Genomic DNA, 21,553 nt, shown 5'->3' with positions numbered 1-21,553 from the left:
TTGCCGTACAGTTGAGAAAACTGGATCCAAGACAGTTTAACCATTCTAACCAAGTTTACACAGATAATAAATGGTAAAAAACAGCATTCAACAATTACATTCTACACTTATGGCAAAATTATTGAGAATGTATTAGCTCATGTAACATGGAAGAAAAGACGTGACGCTGGGGAAGATTGAGGGCAAGAGGAGAAAAGTGGTGACAGAGGATGAGATGGTTGGATGGCATCACTGACTCAGTGGACAGGAATTTGAGCAAACTCCAGGAGATGGTGAAGGACCGGGAAGCCTGGAGTGCTGCAGTCCATAGGGTTGCAAAAAATCAGACAGAACTTAGTGACTGAGCAACAAAAACAATGTGGAAGGGCAGGAAAGGAGCAGATACCAAATCTAGGACCTTTAGCTCCCAAAACATACCTCAATTCTGCAACTTCCTCTCAGCAAAAAGTTTTCAGCACACACTGTGTGAAGCAGGGCTAGATGTGCAAGAAGTTGAAGATAGACATGTCCTTAGAAGGGTGTCAGAATCCAGTTGTAAGGACACTGGGTCAGGAGTGTCTCCTGTATAATGAAATTAAAGCATACTAGACTTTCATGCATTGGAGAAGGAAATGGCAATCCACTCCTGTGTTCTTGCCTGGAGAACCCCAGGAACGGGGAAGCCTGGTGGGCTACCGTCTATGGGGTCACACAGAGTCGGACACGACTGAAGCGACTTAGCAGCAGCAGACATAAATAAAACGTTCTGTGAGACCAGGAATGTGATGGTGACTAATATAGCCCAGGAAGATGGGAAAGATTTAATAAAGGCAGAGGATGGTGTAGAGTCATGAAGAAAAGGAAGATTTTGGTATGAGAGGAGTAATTCCTAATTAATAAGAAAAAACATGCAACACAAAAAACTGTTGAAACTTTCTTTTTATAAATTGGAAGAAAAAAATATGTGTGTGCTCCGTTGCTCAGTCATATTCGACTCCCTATGACCCCATGGACTGTAGCCCGTTGGTTCCTATGTCCATGGAATTTTCCAGGCAAGGATACTGGAGTGGGTTGCTATTTCCTTCTCCAGAGAATCTTTCCAACCCAGGGATTGAACTTTCATCTCTTGTGTCTCCTGCAATGGCAGGCAGATTCTTTACCACTAGCCCCACCTGGGAAGCCCTGGTGGTGCTTTTATTTAAAAAAAATTAATAAACAAAAGCCTTAATCAATAGAGTTGAGAGACCAGGACAGGGAGCTCTCATGCTCTGTGAAGATAAAGCCCAATAGAAAGAAGAGAGATTCCTCTTCTTTCCTGCAAGTATCAGCCAGTGAAAAACTATGGACTCTGTTCACTGTAGCCACCCCAACTTCATTTTCCTATCTATAAAAGTGTTCTTCTCTCATTTTGAGGGGACTTGCATGCAGCTCACCATATTTGCAGAGCCTGAACTCCAGTTCTCCGCTGAGCACAAACTCATCTTTGCTGGAGAAATATCTGGGATCTCTCATATTTAAGGAGAAGCTAGGCTATAATTGTGAATATTGGATCTGTGTTTTAAAAATAAGCTTGATATTCAACAGGAAAGCAACATGACAAATTCTGCAAATGGCCACAGAAAGCTTCATGTAATTGGATTCTACTTGTAATGGCAAGTAGAATCTTAGTACTGGGATTAGGTGAGAAATCATTGAATCTGATGGCTGGAAAATCTGAGAATCCTGAGTCTGTGCATTACAAGCTGTATGACCTTGGGGAAGTCACTTCAAATCTTTAAGCCCTGTTTCCTTAATCAATAAAATGTGTCATGATAGTCAGATGTGTTGAAAAACTCCCTGGAGGTTTTGGGGTACAAAAGAATGACTCAACAATTGAGTGTCTATCCTTCTTGATTTTAACACATGATCTTGATTCTCCTAGATTTAATGCTTCCTGAGAAGGAATGTTTTGTTTCTGTATACTTTTTTACTTCAAATTGTTTATGAGCACCCAGAGGTTTGAGGTGGTATTTTGTTTATCATTGTGCTTCTAATAACAGAGTAACTGACCCAGAGTAAGAACTCATTATGAGACTGTTCATTCAGCGATGAATTAGAGATGACTTACTCAAAATGAGCAATACGAAATTTAGTCTTATCATTTGGGAATTTTTTTCTAGGTTAGAGACTGCTTGGGCTGCTTAATAATCTCATTATGTGTGGAGAGAAACATTACAAGAGGATTTAGCCATTTAAGTTTCCCCAGGGCAACCAAAGATATAGCAGCTTCTTACAAAATGCACTTCTGCTTGGATGTGAAAGAAGATCAATTTGGGGTGGACTCGTGATAATGGACTAGAAAAATTAGCCCCCATCTCTTTCTTCAGATGATGCCTTAATAGAGACAACCACAGTAATAATAATACCTAACATTTCAGAAGTGTATTAGGAGAAAACATTGTGAGTTTCCTGTATATTTTTTTACTCTGATGTATGCCATGTTCCCCTGAAGTCTGTAAAACCATTACAAGTTTAATTCTTATCCCAACAACAGAAAAATAGGTGCCACATAGACAAAAATATCAATAAGCAGGTTTGCATCCCAAATTGGCTTTCTTTAAACATTACTAAGAAAAATAAGGCTGAGAATGCAAGCTTTATAGAAAGGAAAACTATTACTTTCTGATATTTCTAACCATTCCTTTTATGTATCAAGTATCAGGGATATTAGATTCTTATACTACACAACAAAGTGTAACGAACATAATGTTTTAAATAATGCCCATTTTTATTTCACAGTTTTTCTGTGTCGGGCGTCTTGGCAAAGCTTAATTGGGGCCTGTGTTCAGGGTCTATTGGGCCACTAGGAAAGTTTTACAAAAATCGATTTCATTGGAGATTTGACAGAGCAAGACTGGAAGAATCTTCTTTCAAGTCCACGAGATGCATTTTCTTTCAGCTGTTGCTCAGGCTGCTCATGGGTTGTTGGCTGGAGGCTGTCTTAACATCCTTGCGGTAGCAGTCTCCTGCCGTGTGTTCCTCTCCATAGGAAGTTCACAGCATGCTAAGTTACCTCATCAAACCCATTTTTCTTCAGCCCATTTTTAAGATACCCAAATGCCTTGGACCCAACAAAAGCGGAAGTTATTAAGAAAAGGTGGCAAGAATACACAGAAGAACTATACAAAAAAGATCTTTACGACCCAGATAACCACGATGGTGTGATCACTCACCTAGAGCCAGACATCGTGGAGTGCAAAGTCAAGTGGGCCTTAGGAAGCATTACTACAAAAAAGGCAAGTGGAAGTGATGGAATTCCAGCTGAGCTATTCTAAATCCTAAAAGATGATGCTGTTAAAATGCTGCATTCAATATGCTAGCAAATTTGGAAAACTCAGCAGTGGCCACAGAACTGGAAAAGGTCAGTTTTCATTCCTATTCCAAAGAAAGTCAGTGCCAAAGAATGTTCTAATTACCACACAATTGCACTCATTTCAGGAGAAGGAAATGGCAACCCACTCCAGTGTTCTTGCCTGGAGAATCCCAGGGATGGGGGAGCCTGGTGGGCTGCCGTCTATGGGATCACACAGAGTCGGACATGACTGAAGCGACTTAGCAGCAGCAGCAGCAGGAAGTAAAGTAAAGTAATGCTTTACTCACGCTCTAGTAAGTAATGGTCAAAATTCTCCAAGCCAGGCTTCAATAGTATGTTAACCTAGAACTTCCAGTTGTTCAAGCTGGATTTAGAAAAGGCAGAGAAACCAGATATCAAATTGCCAACATCAGTTGGATCATCAAAAAAGCAGGAGAATTCCAGAAAAAACATCTATTTCTGCTTTATTGACTACACCAAAGCCCTTGACTGTGTGGATAACAACAAACTGGAAAATTCTGAAAAAGATGGGAATACCAGACCACCTGACCTGCCTCCTGAGAAATATGTATGCAGGTCAAGAAGCAACAGTTAGAACTGAACATGGAACAACAAACTGGTTCCAAATGGGAAAGGAGTACATCAAGGCTGTATATTGTCACCTTGCTTATTTAACTTATATGCAGAGTACATCCTGAAAAATGTTAGGCTGAATGAAGTACAAGCTGGAATCAAGATTGCCGGGAGAAATATCAATAATCTCAGATATGCAGATGACACCATCCTTATGGCAGAAAGTGAAGAAGAACTAAAGAGCCTCTTGATGAAAGTGAAAGAAGAGAGTGAAAAAGCTGGCTTAAAACTCAACATTCAAAAAACTAAGATCATGGCATCTGGTCCCATCACTTCATGGCAAATAGATGGGAAAACAATGGAAACAGTGACAGACTTCATTTTCTTGGGCTCCCAAATCACTGCAGATGGTGACTGCAGCCATGAAATTAAAAGATGCTTGCTCTTTGGAAGAAAAGCTATGACCAACATAGACAATGTATTACAAAGCAGAGACATTACTTTGCTGACAAAAGTCTGTATAGTCAAAGCTATGGTTTTTCCAGTAGTCATATTTGGATGTGAGAGTTGGACTATAAAAAAAGCTGAGCACCAAAGAACTGATGCTTTTGAACTGTAGTGTTGGAGAAGATGCTTGAGAGTCCCTTGGACTGCAAGGAGATCCAACCAGTCCATCCTAAAGGAAATCAGTCCTGAGTATTCTTTGGAAGTTCTGATGCTGAAGCTCCAATATTTTGACCACCTGATGTGAAAAACTGACCCACTGGAAAAGACCCTGACACTGGGCAAGATTGAAGGTGAGAGGTGAAGAGGGTGACAGAGGATGAGATGTTTAGATGGCATCTCCAGCTTGATGGACATGAGTTTGAGCAAGCTCTCGGTGTTGGTGATAGACAGGGAAGCCTGGTGTGCTGCAGTCCATAGAGTTGCAAAGAGTCAGACATGACTGAACGACTGAACTGAACACTAGTTTTTAGCAATTTGATTATGACTGACTAAGTTTTGTTTACTTTGCTTTTATTGCTCTTAAGTTTCATTGAGCTTCTTGAGTCTGTAGGTATAGAGTTTTCATCAGTCTTTTTGTCTCATTTCTTCAAAAATTTTACTCCTAACTCTCTTTTCTCTTTTTGGTATCCCCTTTGTGTATATCACGAAACATTTCATGTTTTGTTTTTTAATTTGGCTAATTTCTATTGTCATAACTTCACCTTCATTAATGTTTTCTTCTGCAGTGTCTTATCTGTTAATAATCCCTTTTAAATTACATTTTGAATCCAAATACTCAATTTTTCGAAACTAGACACTTCACTTTGCTTTTTTAATATCTTTTGATTTGTCTTCTATATATACGTATTCACTTATACGTAATCAAATCTAATCATTATAGCCATTCTAAAACCTTGTCTATTAAATCTATCACATCTTTCATCTTTGCGTCTATTTCTATTTACTGATTCTTTCCTAGCTATGGATCACTTTTTCCACTTCTTCTCCTGTCTGTCCAATAATTTATTTTGATGGCAATCACTTAGAATTCTACTTTTTTCAAATCATGCTTGTAATTTGATGTATGCCTTTGTACTTTGTTGTATTTTTTATACTGTGTTGGACCTGATAGGAAGGTAAATTAGTCATAGATCGGCTCAATCATTTTGAGATTGTTTTAAGTTTTGTTAGAGTGAGTTTAGTGTAGTTTTACTTTGGGTGGTCTTTATCTCTATTATTAAAGAATGATCCTTCCAGGGTCCCTACTGAAAGTATTGATGTTCAAGGAAGACTCTTATCTGGCTGGATGGAATTCATGCCTCCCAGCCCTTCAATATTTTGGAATCATTTGGCTTACAGATCCCTACCCTGCTGCTGCTGCTGCTAAGTGGCTTCAGTCGTGTCCAACTCTGTGCGACCCCGTAGACAGCAGCCCACCAGGCTCCCCCGTCCCTGGGATTCTCCAAGCGAGAACACTGGAGTGGGTTGCCATTTCCTTCTCCAATGCACGAAAGTGAAAAGTGAAAGTGAAGTCGCTCAGTCATGTCCAACTCTTAGCAATCCCATGGACTGTAGCCTACCAGGTTCCTCTGCCCATCGGATTTTCCAGGCAAGAGTACAGGAGTGGGTTGCCATTGCCTTCTCTGGATCCCTACCCATCTGTAGCTTAATGTTCATCAGGTGACTCAAGAGTATAACACTGTTCTGTTATTAGCAGTTCTTCCTCTGGGTAGCTCTCTCCTCTCTGGTGTTTTGCCATCACTTGTTACTCCTTGTATTTCAATCTCTGTATTTTCAATCCAGCGAGAACACCATCTTTTCCTTGGTATTCTGTCTGCACTGTGATCCAGAAGATATCTCCAGGCAGAAAACCACTTTCTTTGTTTCCCTTCTTTTAGAGCTTTTTTTTTTTTTTTTTTTTCTAACCCTTCTCATTCTTCATGTTCAAAACTTCTTGATTTCTGTTCATCCAGATTCAGAATTGAATATTGACTTGTTTATGGGAAATTGTGCTCTCTTCAGGTTCTTTCACCTCCATGTTATCTTAGGCTCATTTGATCAACCATGTAAGTTAATGACTGTTCCCAGCATTTTATAGAGGAACCTAACATAATGTAAAAGTATGTTTGAGTTAGAGGGCTGAATTTGAAATTTCAAGCCTGCAAAATATGTTTTCTTACTCCATCTGGCATTTCCCTGTTGTATCAAGTCTTCTTTAAATATCTGTTAAGTTTGTAAAAGATAAAAAAAAAAAAAAAAAAAAAGGCCAAGCTCCCCTGTCTCCAGCCTTTTTGTTCTTCCTGATGAGTATGCTTGCCAGTTTTGAGGAGAGCAAGTTAAACCTGTTTAAGCTATCCACTTAACATCCCTTCCGACTCCCCAAGGACCTTTACCGTTACCTCTTCACAGTTGGTCTAGCGCACACTGGCTGCTTTAATACTTCTTTCCCGCAGTGTTTTCATAAATGTTAAGGACCACTCCACAGACTCCAAGGAGGCCTGCTGCAGAGACCCTAGCAGAGCTGGAGCAAAATGTAACTGGAACCTACGTCTTCTGCAGTAACTCAGCCTGCCAGGGCAATAACCCTGTGTCAGATGTTTCCCCAGTGGAGTACAGAAGTTAATACCTGCTCTTTTCAGTGGGACCAAACTTCATAAGCAGAATAACTTAAAGTTAATTATTTCCCTTTAAGTAAATAGTAATCAGATATTTTGTATATGTTGCTTTAAAATTGATTGGGTTAATATTTTAACCACACAAGGCAGGCATGATTTTATCTTCATATTTTACATGTGGAAATCTGATACTCAGAGAGATATTTTTCCCTGTTACCCAATGAATCATCGTTGGAGGAGACCTCAACTCTTTAATTCTTGTTTGAAAAGCTACCTTGATTATTCTTTGCTCTCCTAGCTTTCCCCAAATGTCCCTGTATATATGTTAAGGATGTTAAAGTGTTAGTCACTCAGGCATGTCTGACTCTTTGCGACCCCATGGACTATAACCTGCCAGGCTTCTCTGTCCATGGGATTTCCCAGGCAAGAATATTGGAGTGGGTTGCCATTCCTTCTTCAGGTAATCTTCCAACCCAGGGATCGACCCTGGCTCCTGCATTGCAGGCAGATTCTTAACCTGCTCAGATTCTGAGCCACCTGCAAATACTGTAATTGTTGAGGATTTTGAGTTATATACAATGAAAACCAAATCTGGCCAAGTTATAAATAAGTTTTATATATATATATATATATATATATATATATAGCATTTTAAAATAATTAAAAGATAAAACTAAAAGACCAGGCTCAGAAAGAAGATGATGAGTGTTATTTATAGGAAAAGGCACCCTCCAGACTCAGTCTCTAATACCCTTCCTCCCAGCTTTGGACATGGAGCACCTCCTAACGAAGAGATAAATAGCCTATAATACCTATGTGGGGTATCTTTCTTTGTTACAGGATGATGAGTACTCTTTTCTCTGCTTAAAGTGTCTGTGCCACATGGTAAGATGTGGCAATTGTTCACTCCTCCAGGATCATAAAGCCATTAGCGAGCACCACTGAGACAGGAGACTTTAAGTGAACAGTTAGCATTCTCTGCCACAGACGGGTGCTCTATGATTGCTCAGTGTTGTAGATAAGGAAACAGGTTCAGGCAGGTTAAACAATCAGCCCAATTGCATATAGCTAATTAATAGTGGAGGAATTTTCCTCCAGCATCTACATTTATAAAACTGCATGAACCATACTGAATTGCTAGATATTATTTTAATGATGCAAATGGCTCAAAATACTAGATACTAAAGTAATTTTCATATTTAAAAACTCCTCTTATATCTAGTATTCCCCTAAACTACTACTCCATACTCTCAAACACTGTGGCCCTGTTTTTATCACAAATTGAATTGCTTAGAATGTTATCTGGTACACTTCATTTAACAGCAATTCCATTTTTCATAGGTTTGCATTAAATAATATATTAATGAACAGTGTTATAAATGTTCTGTCATTATGATCTGCAGTTAAAATGCTCCATAGAGTCTTGTGCTAATAATAATAACTAAATTACTGACACCTTAAGAATCAAGGTGTCTTTCAAGTACTGGGCCTGGTATGTAAATTCAGTCTGGTCAGTATTGACTTCAGCTGTCACAAGATCAAAATTCCTCATGAATAAGCATTGTTCAACTCATTTAAAAATAGATTCCAAACACCTGTTTCCAAATCAAAATAGAAATCTATTTTCAAAGACACTAGTATATGTGCAAGCTTATTAATACAGGCAAAACGTTATTTTCATCAGTTGATCTGCACCTGTACATTTATTACATTGGATCGGAACTGTAAAAACACCATGGCCACTTTGGAATCTGTAATAAATTTGTTAATTACTATCCTGAAATATCCCCTTGATATTTCTAACATGTCATTAAGATACATGTATCTTTAACAATAATAGTCATTTCTAAAATCTGTATAGTAGTTCTTTACCTTTGAAAGCACCTTCAAATAAATTCTCAAATGCATTTTAGCATAGATTAACTTAACACCACTTTAGGAACTGAGAAATAGAGGCTGAGAGATGATACATTCAGAAGGCACAGTAGGGGTGATACACAGAAGTTCTTTTGACTCTAAGTGCAGTCTTCTTGTCATTGCATGGTAGATGAAGGCACCTGCCAAACTTTCAAGGGAGGAATTACTCAGGCAAGGTTATATGGGGGAAAGGAAATACCCCAAATAATGCCAGCTAAAACCTGTGTGACCTTTTAAGATCTTTACCAGTATCCATACAGAGAAACCTCCATGGACCCGAATGCACATAACCCTGCAAGTGAAAATATTTAAGCTAGTTTGGGGATGGACTCTTAACTGGAGGTGGAGCTTGGATCCTGAAAGAGATTTGGATTATAGATCAAGGGAGGGGAAGGACACACAGAATGGTACCATGGCTGCTCTGATTGCCTTCTGTGCAACAAACCACCACGTAACACGAGGTCAAAGCCACAGTAGTGTTTCATTTGGCTCATCCATCCGCAGTTAGGACAGATGGCTCATTTCTGCTCTGTGACATCATCTGAGTGTCCGGAAGGATGGGCTTGAAATCCTCTGAAGGACTGTGGCTGCCCACCTGAACTTTGTCTGGGACCCTCAACAAGAGCACATCTCACAGCACAGGAGCTGGGTTTTGAGAAGCAACTGTCCCAAGGCGTGGCAGTGAAAGCCATGTGACCTTCTAAGATCTTGTAAGACTGCCAAGACCCAGCCTCAGAAGGGATGCTACAGCGCTTCTGCCATCTTCTATTTTCAGCCTGTGTGTTGAGTCTCTAAGCCTTTCCCATATTTCTGTGGAGAGAAGCTGGACTCACCTTTTCTACTTTTTTCATTTAATGTTTGATTTAATGCATATTTGCCATACATATTGTTCTGCACACTTCAATAAGCTAGAACCGAGGTAAATGTGCTCTGATACCCTGGTTGAGGAAGGGGCAGAACTAGCCAGTAATCCTCTGATCCACCATCTGGAGGTGAGAATGGATTCACCTCTTGATCATGGAAATATTGACAGATGTATTTTAAAACCATCACAAGCTTTTATTTATGTTTAATTAAAACAACTTATTGGCATATACTAAGTGACTGGAAAAGGTCAGTTTTCATTCCAATCCCAAAGAAAGGCAATGCCAAAGAATGCTCAAACTACTGCACAATTGCACTCATCTCACACGCTAGTAAAGTAATGCTCAAAATTCTCCAAGCCAGGCTTCAGCAATACGTGAACCGTGAACTTCCTGATGTTCAAGCTGGTTTTAGAAAAGGCAGAGGAACCAGAGACCAAATTGCCAACATCCGCTGGATCATGGAAAAAGCAAGAGAGTTCCAGAAAAACATCTATTTCTGCTTTATTGACTATGCCAAAGCCTTTGACTGTGTGGATCACAATAAAGTGTGGAAAATTCTGAAAGAGATGGGAATACCAGACCACCTGACCTGCCTCTTGAGAAACCTATATGCAGGTCAAGAAGCAACAGTTAGAACTGAACATGGAACAACAGACTGGTTCCAAATAGGAAAAGGAGTATGTCAAGGCTGTATATTGTCATCCTGCTTATTTAACTTCTATGCAGAGTACATCATGAGAAACACTGGGCTGGAAGAAGCACAAGCTGGAATCAAGATTGCTGGGAGAAATATCAATAACCTCAGATATGCAGATGATACCACCCTTATGGCAGAAAGTGAAGAGGAACTCAAAAGCCTCTTGATGAAAGTGAAAGAGGAGAGTGAAAAAGTTGGGTTAAAGCTCAACATTCAGAAAACTAAGATCATGGCATCTGGTCCCATCACTTAATGGGGAACAGATGGAGAAACAGTGGAAACAGTGTCAGATTTTATTTTTGGGGGCTCCAAATTCACTGCAGATGGTGATTGCAGCCATGAAACTAAAAGATGCTTACTCCTTGGAAGAAAGGCTATGACCAGCCTAGATAGCATATTGAAAAGCAGAGACATTACTTTGCCAACAAAAGTGCGTTTAGTCAAGACTTTGGTTTTTCCTGTGGTCATGTATGGATATGAGAGTTGGACCATGAAGAAACCTGAGTGTCGAAGAATTGATGCTTTTGAACTGTGGTGTTGGAGAAGACTCTTGAAAGTCCCTTGGACTGCAAGGAGATCCAACCAGTCCATTCTAAAGGAGATCAGTCCTGGGTATTCTTTGGAAGGAATGATGCTAAAGTTGAAACTCCAATACTTTGGCCACCTCATGCGAAGAGTTGACTCATTGGAAAAGACTCTGATGCTGGGAGGGATTGGGGGCAGGAGGAGAAGGGGATGACAGAGGATGAGATGGGTGGATGGCATCACTAACTTGATGGACATGAGTTTGAGTGAACTCCGGGGGATGGTGATGGACAGGGAGGCCTGGCGTGCTGGGATTCATTGGGTCCCAAAGAGAAGGACACGACTGAGTGAGTGATCTGAACTGAATTGACAATATTGTATTAGTTTCAGATGTACAACAAAGTAAGTCAGTTATCCATACACATATGTCCGCTCTTGTTTAGATTCTTTTCCCACGTAGGCCATTGCAGAGTATTGAGTAGAGTTCCCTGTGCTGTACAATAGGTCTTCATTAATTACCTATTTTATCCACCCCAATCTCCCAATTTATCTCTCCCTTTCTTCTCCTGTAACCATATATTTTTCTATATCTGCTACTTTAGTTTTGTAAATAAATAAATCCATTTGTACTTTTTTTTAGATTCCACACATAAGCTATATCACATGATATTTGTTTTTCTCTGTCTGACTTACTTCACTCAGTATGAAAATCTCTAGGTTCATCTATGTTGCTGCAAATGGTATTATTTCATTCTTTTCTGTGGCTGAGTAACATTCCATTGAATATTCAGTGTACCACATCTTCTTTATCCATTTCTCTGTCAAAAAAACATTATAAGCTTTTAAGGACTAATTTGAAAATATCAAGACAGAAAATAAAGAAATAAAATCATGTACAGAAACCACGTGCTTAAATTTTTCCCATTTATATAAAAATGGGAGAAAACAATACATATGTATATTTACCTATTTCCCCCAACTTCTTTCCTCAGTTCAGTTCAGTTCAGTCACTCAGAGGAGGCAGAATATATAGAAATGGGGATGTCTTTAGTTCCTCAGGTTTTTGACGTGGGGTCGGATTCTAAGGGAGGGAGAATGAAATGTGAGTTATAAGGAGAAAGTGAGTAATTATGGCAGAAAGCGAGGAACTAAAGAGCCTCTTGATGAAAGTGAAAGAGGAGAGTGAAAAAGTTGGCTAAAAACTCAACATTCAAAAAACTAAGATCATGACATCTTGTCCCATCACTTCATGGCAAATAGATGGGGATACAATGGAAACAGTGACAGACTTTCTTTTCTCAGGCTCTGAAATCACTGCAGATGGTGATTGAAGCCATGAAATTAAAAGATGCTTGCTCCTTGGAAGGAAAACTATGAGCAACCTAGACAACATATTAGAAAGCAGAGACATTACTTTGCCAACAAAGGTCTGTCTAATCAAAGCTATGGTTTTTTCAGTAGTTATGTATGGATGTGAAAGTTGGACCATAAAAAAGCTGGGCGCTAAAGAATTGATGCTTTCAAACTGTGTTGTTGGAGAATACTCTTAAGAGTCTCTTGGACTGCAAGGAGATCAAATCGTAAATCGTAAAGGAAATCAGTCCTGAATATACTCTGGAAGGACTGATGCTGAAGCTGAAGCTCTAATACTTTGGCCACCTGATACAAAGAACCCATTCATTAGAAAAGTCCAGGAGGAGAAGGGGTGGCAGAGGATGAGATGGTTGGATGGCATCCTTGACTCTATGGACATGAGTTTGAGCAAGCTCTGGGAGATGGTGAAGGACAGGGAAGCCTGACGTGCTGCAGTCCATGGGGTCACAAAGAGTTAGACACAACTGAGTGACTGACCAGCAACAAAATAAGGAGAGAGAGAAGAAGTAAAGGATGTTGGGAGGGACCCCTGCCTGTTCTGTGATATAGAAGAGGGGAGAGTCATGTGGCTGTTTTCTGAGAAATAAAAGGAGTCAGATAAGTCAATTCAAGAGAAGTTGTATCAGGCTGCATGGTGACATTGTTTACATTTAGTTCAGCATAAGGTCAAGGCTGGCAACCAGCAGCGCTGTGGGGACCTGAAGCTGGGAGAGGTGAATATCAATGCCTGAAGTGCTTTGAACTGCAACTCTGCCCAGTGACTTGCACAACAGTGCCCCAACTTAAAGTCCTGCTGCTTTCGTGGGCTTATGGAGCTTAGGCTTCTTTTTACCTAATAAGCGCTTATTTACAGTCATGTGTCAGACACAGTTCTGATGTCATTACATCCATTCATTTAAACCTCATGGCATTATGAGGACGGTATCAATATTTTCACTCCCATTTTACGGAAAAGGAAACTGAGGCACAGGGATTCCCACAGGCAGCACAAAGCATGGCAGGAATGCAGTGCCAGAATCTGCACTCCAGTTGCAGACAAGCTCGTTCATATCAGTTATTTCAGAGCACTCTGAAACTACCATTTGAGCCATATGGCACGCCCCACTCCTGCACAATGAACTCACTCAAAGCTTCACTGAAATTACTATGAACCCTAGGGCATCTCTGGTGGCTCAGATGGTAAAGAATCCACCTGCAATGCAGAAGACCTGGGTTTGATCCCTGGGTTGGGAAGATCCGCTGGAGGAAGGCATGCCAACCCATTCCAGTATTCTTGCTTGGAGAATTCCATGGACATGGTAGCCTGGTGGGCTACAGTCCATGGGGTTGCAAAGAGTTGGACACAACTGAGTGACTAAGCACATGAACCCTAAATTTCAAAAAGAATAATGTAAGGGGACCCCAGTAGTAATACCATCAGCCACTTCTGAGCTGGTAATCCCCTCTTGAAGAGAGAAGTCAATAGGCTCTACTTGACCATCTCATTGATTAAAGACAGATCCCAATTTATTTAATAGAGTCCATATTTTATTATAATTCCAACCATATTGACTTTATTTTCCCTTTCAACTTCCTATCGTTTTGGGGAAAAGAATATAATGAAAAATTTGAATACACCTGATTTTGAACATTCATCCTACTATGGGGATTTGAAATCTGGAATTAGTCTGCCTCATCCAGCCAGCGGGTTTTTCACAGCCTTATGTGGGAAGTGACTGTCAATTTGTCTCTCTTTTTGCCTTTAATGTAAGGAAGATTTTTTTTTTTAATTTTCTTTTCTTTCAAAGTGTTTCACAGGCTTTGTAATTAGGCATGCAGATTAGCATATCTCTAATAGCATGCAGAAGATTGCCTTCTGAACAAGCGATGAATGAAGGTGGCATCTCACGTGTTTTTCTAGGAAGATGCAGAGGCAGAAACCCCCCACAGGGCTATGTTAGGAAATGCCTCTCCTTGGAAATGGACCCCTACTCTCCTTTGAATCAGGTCCTTCCTCAAACCAGAACAGACCCACCTATTCACACAGCATGGCAGTCACTAGATATAAGGAAGAAAACAGCAGGAGTCACAAGAATCCATTCCAAGATAAATAATTCTAACGTGCTGGTAACTTACAATAAAGATTAACTGTGCTACCACATACCTAAGGAAATATCTGCCTATGGGGAAGCCGCTCCTTGCCAATATATTAGGGATTAATTGCATGCTTTACAGTTGTTATTAGCCAGGCTAAATATTCCACTTAGAATACAGAGGTCCCCACAAACATCAAAAATGTGGAATGGAATACAGATATATGGACTGATAACAAGTAAGCTATCATTCACTTGCTACCTGGTAAAATTCTAGGCCAAACACTCTGCTTTTAATTTTCCATGATCCTTGCCCCTCCTGTCTGCACCTTCCTGTGTATTGAATTCTTCCGGCTCTTCCTCTTCTGCTGCTGCTAAGTCACTTCATTCGTGTCCGACTCTGTGTGACCCCATAGATGGAAGCCCACCAGGCTCTCCCTTGCCTGGGACTCTCCAGGCAGGAACACTGGAGTGGGTTGCCATTTCCTTCTCCAATGCATGAAAATGAAAAGTGAAAGGGAAGTTGCTCAGTTGTATCCGACTCTTCACAACCCATTTACTGCAGCCCACCAGGCTCCTCTGTTCATGGGATTTTCCAGGCAAGAGTGCTGGAGTGGGGTGCCATCGCCTTCTCCACTTCCTCTTCTACTCCACCCTTATATGCTGTGTGATGTATGTATGATGCTAAATACGTCTCTCTTGCTTTAATCTCTGGATCTTTGAGTAACACACTCCCACACTTCATCTTATACAATCATTACTCCTAAATCCCTGTCTCCCATATAAATTCTTCACCTGGCACCACCCCTGCATGTGATGTCATATCCAGCTACTAGCATCCCAGATACCAGTAGCAGTAATATTAACCACATTCTCATATCTTGCCATTGCTTTTAAATGAGGCTTTTAAAGAAAAAGTAGCTTGGTAGCAAATAAATGACTAAGCATAAACTTGAATCCAGGTTCATCTGACGCAAAGTCTTTATGTTAACCACTCAACAAAACTATTTGTAATCCCGGATCATTATCAGAATGAGTCTGTTTATCCAGTTTGAGACCCTTGGGTTTTTCCTACTCAGTTATATTATTATCCTCTGATAAATGTCTCAGGATGTTGAGGCACTACGTTCAGATCTTAATAACCAAGCTAGCTCCCATTCCAGACCAAGTAGAGTCCTTGTTATGGGCTCACTCACAGCAAAGATACCAATCCTAAACATCTGCTTCTTAAACCAAGCAATTTTTTATTTTGTAAAGCACAATGTTAATCACTATGACAGGATATGCACACATTCATGGAGATGAAGCCCCGGCTTGCCACTATGACTCAAGTGTCACCTAGAACACAGTCAGGACACTGCATGCTTATGGCGCCTGACCCCAGAAAATCTAACAGGATTTTGAGGTTTGTTTTGTGATTTCTGCAGGACTTATGAACTGTCCTGCAAATAACACTTGCTCACTTAAGCATCAGAAAGGCAGAATATGGTATACAGATTCTTATCCATATTGGCAAGGATGGATTGTTAAAGTCAGCTGTTAATAGAACTTCGGTCAATAAGGAGTATCCCAAATTGGCTCTTTCAATTATGCTTGTTGAAGTGTTATATCTTAATTGTATCTTCCAAACAATTTATACATATGGGAGGAATTTATTTTCTTTTCTCTTTTGTTGAGACATTTCAGCAATGGCTGGTTCCTTGTTAAAAATGGTTATATCTACCAGCACGTAGTATAGAGTCTTGATGTCGTACAGTCCAAAATATCAAGTGTGGCATATGCCAAGACTTTAGATGTTCTTGCAGGTAGGCAATGAGCATCTGAAAGAGACCTCAATCACTAACAAAGCTATCTTTCTTTTATACCTCCTGGTTCTGTTATAACCATGAACATGTTTTCCTTTTGTGCTAACCTTATTTTACTAGTAGGCATTAGTGTGTCTAATTTATGAGACTATCTTATTGGGGAGGAAGAATTAGTATATTTTAACTTTGCAAATCCCATAATAGAATAGACTGTTTCTGTAACTGTTAATATATTTTCTCAAAATTACTAGCTTAAGACAATGACAATATATATTTTATTCCGAGATCTACAAATTAGGTCAAGCTTGATGAGAACAGCTCATCTCTTACTCTTCAGCACCATCTACGGTGACAAATCCTGGAATCAGGTGAAGGCTCCCTTGCTCACATGTCTGCCAGCTGATGCTGTTGACTGAGGCCTGAAGCGGGACTGTGTCTGCTTTTGGCCTCTCCATGTGGTTTGGGCTTTCTCACAATATGGTGACTGAGTTTTAAGGGCTATTGCCCTGAGAGACAACAGCTCAGGCACAAGCTGTGTTAACTTTTATGATCTGACCTCAAAAGTGACACAGAGTCCCTCCCATCACATCATATTTATGAGAACGTAGACGTCATGTTGTTCCAGGCTCAAATTCAGTGGGAGGAAGAGGGGCAGTTCACACGCATTATTTAATGGAGGAGTATCAACATCGCTTTGTTGGAAGGACATTTGGGATAAAATGTATTGACTAGATCATCTTCAGATGTTGCAATCTGCCACACATAGCATCTGGTATATAGGAATGTTTTGTAAATGGCTATTGGAAAGAAGAAAGATGTGGAAAGAATAATTTATGGTTTATATCTGGCATTCACCTCCCACTCTCTCTGTTCTTAAAAACTCGGTTATTGATTTATTTTTGGCCGCACTACTGGGTGTGCATCGTTGCACGCGGGCCTTCACTGGTTGTGGCGAGCAGGGACGGCTCTTCCTTGTGGTATAAGGGCTTCCCCTTGCGTGGCTTCTCTTGTTGAGAAGCAAGGCTATGAGTGTGTAGGCTCAGTTCTTGCAGCTCGCAGGCTCTGGTGCTCAGGCTCAGTAGTTGTGGTATATATATGGCCTTAGTTGCTCTATGACACATGGGGTCTTCCAGACCAGGGATCGAACCCATGTTCCCTGCATTGGCAGGCAGGTTTCTAACCACAGGACCACCAAGGAAGTCCCACATTCCACCCTCTTAATTTCCATACCAAATAGCTAAGTCCTGTACATTCTTGTGATGCCTAAACACTCGCCACATCTATACACCAAACACGGATATCATCTTAATAATTAAATCTAGTCTGGCCAGTCCCAACAGTATTCTCTTAGTATTCCTTGCCTCCAACTTTCACCTCTATGTTCCTCCTAAGCATAATTAAAATACCACTAGAGGCTTTGTCTAAAATATAAATTTGATTATGGCAAATATTTAAATTTTCTTTAGCCTTGCACTACTGCTTATTCGGTAAACTCAAATATATATGGACTATGTAAAACTCATTAATGCCAAGCTTATAGCACCCTTTCCTTCCCTTGTAGGATGCTGTTTACATCATAGCTATGCCAAATTTACTTCAATTAAATTCAGGGATCTGGTGAGGGGGGGTTGTCATTCCTTGCATCCATTCTTTCCTGTAGGTAAAAGGCCATTCTTAAAACATGACCTTAAACCCAAGCACTTCCATGTTGGTTTGCTTTCCTATTCTTTTCCCTTCAGTCTCACCAGTTCCATCAGATGAAGGTGCTAATTACTTGACAAAGCCTAGTGCTACAGCTTTTCCTCTTTAGGAAAAAAAATATTTATTTTTGGTGGCTGGCTCTTTGCTGCTTTGCACAGGCGTTCTCTAGTTGTAGTTAGCGGGCTCTACTCTTCACTGCAGTGTGTGGATTTCTCATTGAGGTGGCTTCTCCTGTTGCAGACCACAGGCTCTAGGGCACACAAATTTCAGTAGTCACGGCACATCAGCTCAGTAGTCGTGACTCACAGGCTCCAGAGCACGGGCTCAGTAGTTGGGGTATACAGGCTTAGTTGCTTCCTGGCACGTGAGGTTTTCCTGAAGCAAGGATCGAACCCCTCTCCCCTGCTTTGGAAGGCAGATTCTTAACCACTGAACCACCAGGGAAGTCCTGGCTCTTCCTCTTTGGAAAATAGGACATTGGTAGAGAAGGCATCTGTATCCCAGAGTGGAGTGGAGGATGTCGGTGTGAAGTCACTTACTGGACTCTCCACATGGCAAATTCTGGCCATTGATACAGGGGTCCCAATATGATCTTTGACTTTTCATCACACAGAATCACAGTTTCCAGCATTTCAACAGCACTTGGCCAGCTTGCCCAGCCTTGGCTGGGGAAGGCAATCCTTGCCAAAGGACCATTTCTCGGGTCTGAGGGAGGTCACTGCCAGCAGGTTCAGAGCAGTTTTTGTGGAGTTGTCTTATCCCATACTGTGTGCTTGTTCATTCTATTGTTGACCAAAGTGACAAAGCATTTATGCAAGTGGGAATATCTAAGAAATCGTTTTGGGGGAATAACTCTCCTTTCTCTTGCTCTCTCTTTTCCTATCAAAGTGCCCTGACAGAAGAACAAAACCAACACTCAGTATGAGTTTGCAGAATCACTTTCCTGGAAATATTGGTTTTACAGCATAATTTGTGCTCTGAGTATTTGGTCTAAATCCCAGGTCATTCTGTTGATAAAGACAAGTGCTTAGACCCTGTGTGCTCTTTAGAAACACTCAGTATGAATTCAAGCAAATACACCTCACACTCATCTCAGAATCCTTGAAGATCAAAGGTGGAAGATACCTAAGTTCATTTATATTATATGATGCCAACTCATTCTAAAAACTGAAGTAAGGAGGCTCTGTAGGGACAGCATGGGCGTACAATGATCTCCATTTTGAAATCCAGACATTTTTTTCCCCCAATCCTCTGCAGTACTCTGCCTTTATCATATATTTATTTGCTCATTCATTCATTTATTCTCTCAAACATTCAACATTCACTGACTACCTACCATTTGCTGAGCGTTTTGAGTTGACATCATAGCTATCTCCTGCTGAGTTGCTTGTCATGAGCCACACTAATTTCTAAGTGTATAAAATTCACTCAGTCTCTACAACTATCTCCTAAGTTCAATGCAGATATCTGCCTCTCTTCTTACAGAAAAAGAAAATGGAGTTCAGAGAGCTTCAATAGTTTCCTGAAGACCACATTGGGGAGGGGGGTGAATTGTGAGTCTGGGCGCAGTCCCAGCTGTGTGACTCCATGGCTAAAATATAGGGCATGACTGCTCTGACAAAATTGTTCATTTTCTGGTAGAGAAAACTTACAAATGATATAACAAGAAGTCCTATAATGGGCGGGAATGTCATGGAGAATAATAAATGCAATTCATTTTTCCTCATTTTAAGAGTGAATGGTTTAAAAGTTTAAAGAGGGAGCCAGTGTAGCTGCTTTCTACCTACCAATTTAATACTGGAAAGTGCGCACAGAAAGTCTTCTCATTTAGTCTGAGGTGTGGTCTATGCTTTCCCTGTGTATATACCTTGCTGCAATCATTTTAGTACCTTCTTTGTTATAACTAAAATATATGTTGTAAAGTACAAAAAAACTTATCCAAACCAAATTTCTCTCAGAAAACATAGATATATACTAAGTTAGATGTGGAGAAAGTTATATTGATAAGAATGTTCTTGTCACAGATTGCACACTTAGATCTTAGTAGCAGCCTAGTAGCTATGAACTGAGCAGTGACTGAGTATGAAACACTTCAGCGATATTTTCTGCTTTGGCACAATGTTATAAGATAGGTGATTTGACCCCATTTTAACTAAAAGAGCAGAAATATTGTTCAGTGAGCCTAATGGATGTAGAAAATCCAGAATTTTAACCCAGCTTTCTGACCCCTAATCCAGTTTTTTTCCCAACTATGCCATGCTGCCTCATTTTTCAAAAATGTCTCAGACATCTGCTATCTTTTCAAACTGTGTTTCCTCCCTTGACTTTATCCATTGACTTCAGAATAGCATCACACAGAGTAAATAATGAAATCAGCTTTAGGATCCCAACACATTTAGAAGAGATAAGTCCTCATGTAATCAGATCAAGGCATATGTATACAAAGTTCACATTTTAAAATCATATTTGGTTCTTTAAAAGTCAAAGTGAAAAGACAAATTAATCGGCTTATGTTCTCTGAGCTGTCAAAAAGCTTTCAGTATCATTATCTTCCTGAATAACAGATCTGTGCTGGAGAACTGACTTCATTGCAGTCCTAACACTCATCATGCACTCCACTTGATACTAATTTGAAGTGTCATCAAATATTTAAAATATATGGATTTTTACTCTAATTTTAAAAACGAGAGAGCTGGGATGGCTTCCTAGGTGACACTAGTAGTAAAGAACCTGCCTGCCAATGCAGGAGACATAAGAGACCCAGGTTCGATCCCTGGGTCTGGAAGATCCCCTGGAGAAAGAAATGACAATCCAGAGGAGACTGGTAGGCTACAGGCCACAGGGTCAGACATGACTGAATTGATTCAGCATGCACGTGGCATGCGTGAGCTGAAATACATCAAAAAACGGCAACATTTCCCAAGTTTACATGACTAGGATGTACAGATCCATCTGACCTCAAGATTTTTTTTTATTTGATGTATGATTGATTTACAATAATATTGTGTTAATTTCCAGTGTACAGCTATATGATTGAGTTAATCATGTACATATTTTTAAGTCTCTTTTCCACTGTAGGTTATACATTGAATATAGTTCCCTGTGCTGCACAGTAAATCCTTCTTGCTCTCTATTTTATGGTTTTTATCTGTTAATCCTATACTCATAATTTATCCCTCCCTCCATTGGATCCCAAGATTAAACTCTAGCAAACATCCCCTCATGGAAGAGACCAGATTATCATATTTTTTTCAGTTTTGGATGCTTCCAATAATTATGTGATTTTCTTCCAAAAAAAAAAATCCTTAATTCCTATTGTGTGTGCATCTGTGTACAATTCTTTATGGGTGTGGTGGAGTGGGTGGTTGAGTGTTTATACAACAGCCTTAGGAGACACATCAGAGAAGGCAATGGCATCCCACTCCAGTACTCTTGCCTGGAAAATTCCATGGACAGAGGAGCCTGGTAGGCTGCAGTCCATGGGGTTGCGAAGAGTCGGACATGACTGAGCGACTTCACTTTCATTTTTCACTTTCATGCATTGGAGAGGGAAATGGCAACCCACTCCAGTGCTCTTGCCTGGAGAATCCC

The sequence above is a fragment of the Bos indicus genome, chromosome 14, assembly GCF_029378745.1.
Source record: "Bos indicus isolate NIAB-ARS_2022 breed Sahiwal x Tharparkar chromosome 14, NIAB-ARS_B.indTharparkar_mat_pri_1.0, whole genome shotgun sequence".
In the NCBI taxonomy this organism is placed as follows: Eukaryota; Metazoa; Chordata; class Mammalia; order Artiodactyla; family Bovidae; genus Bos; species Bos indicus.
The sequence above is the reverse complement of the archived record's forward strand: the minus strand, read 5'-3'. Positions refer to the sequence as shown.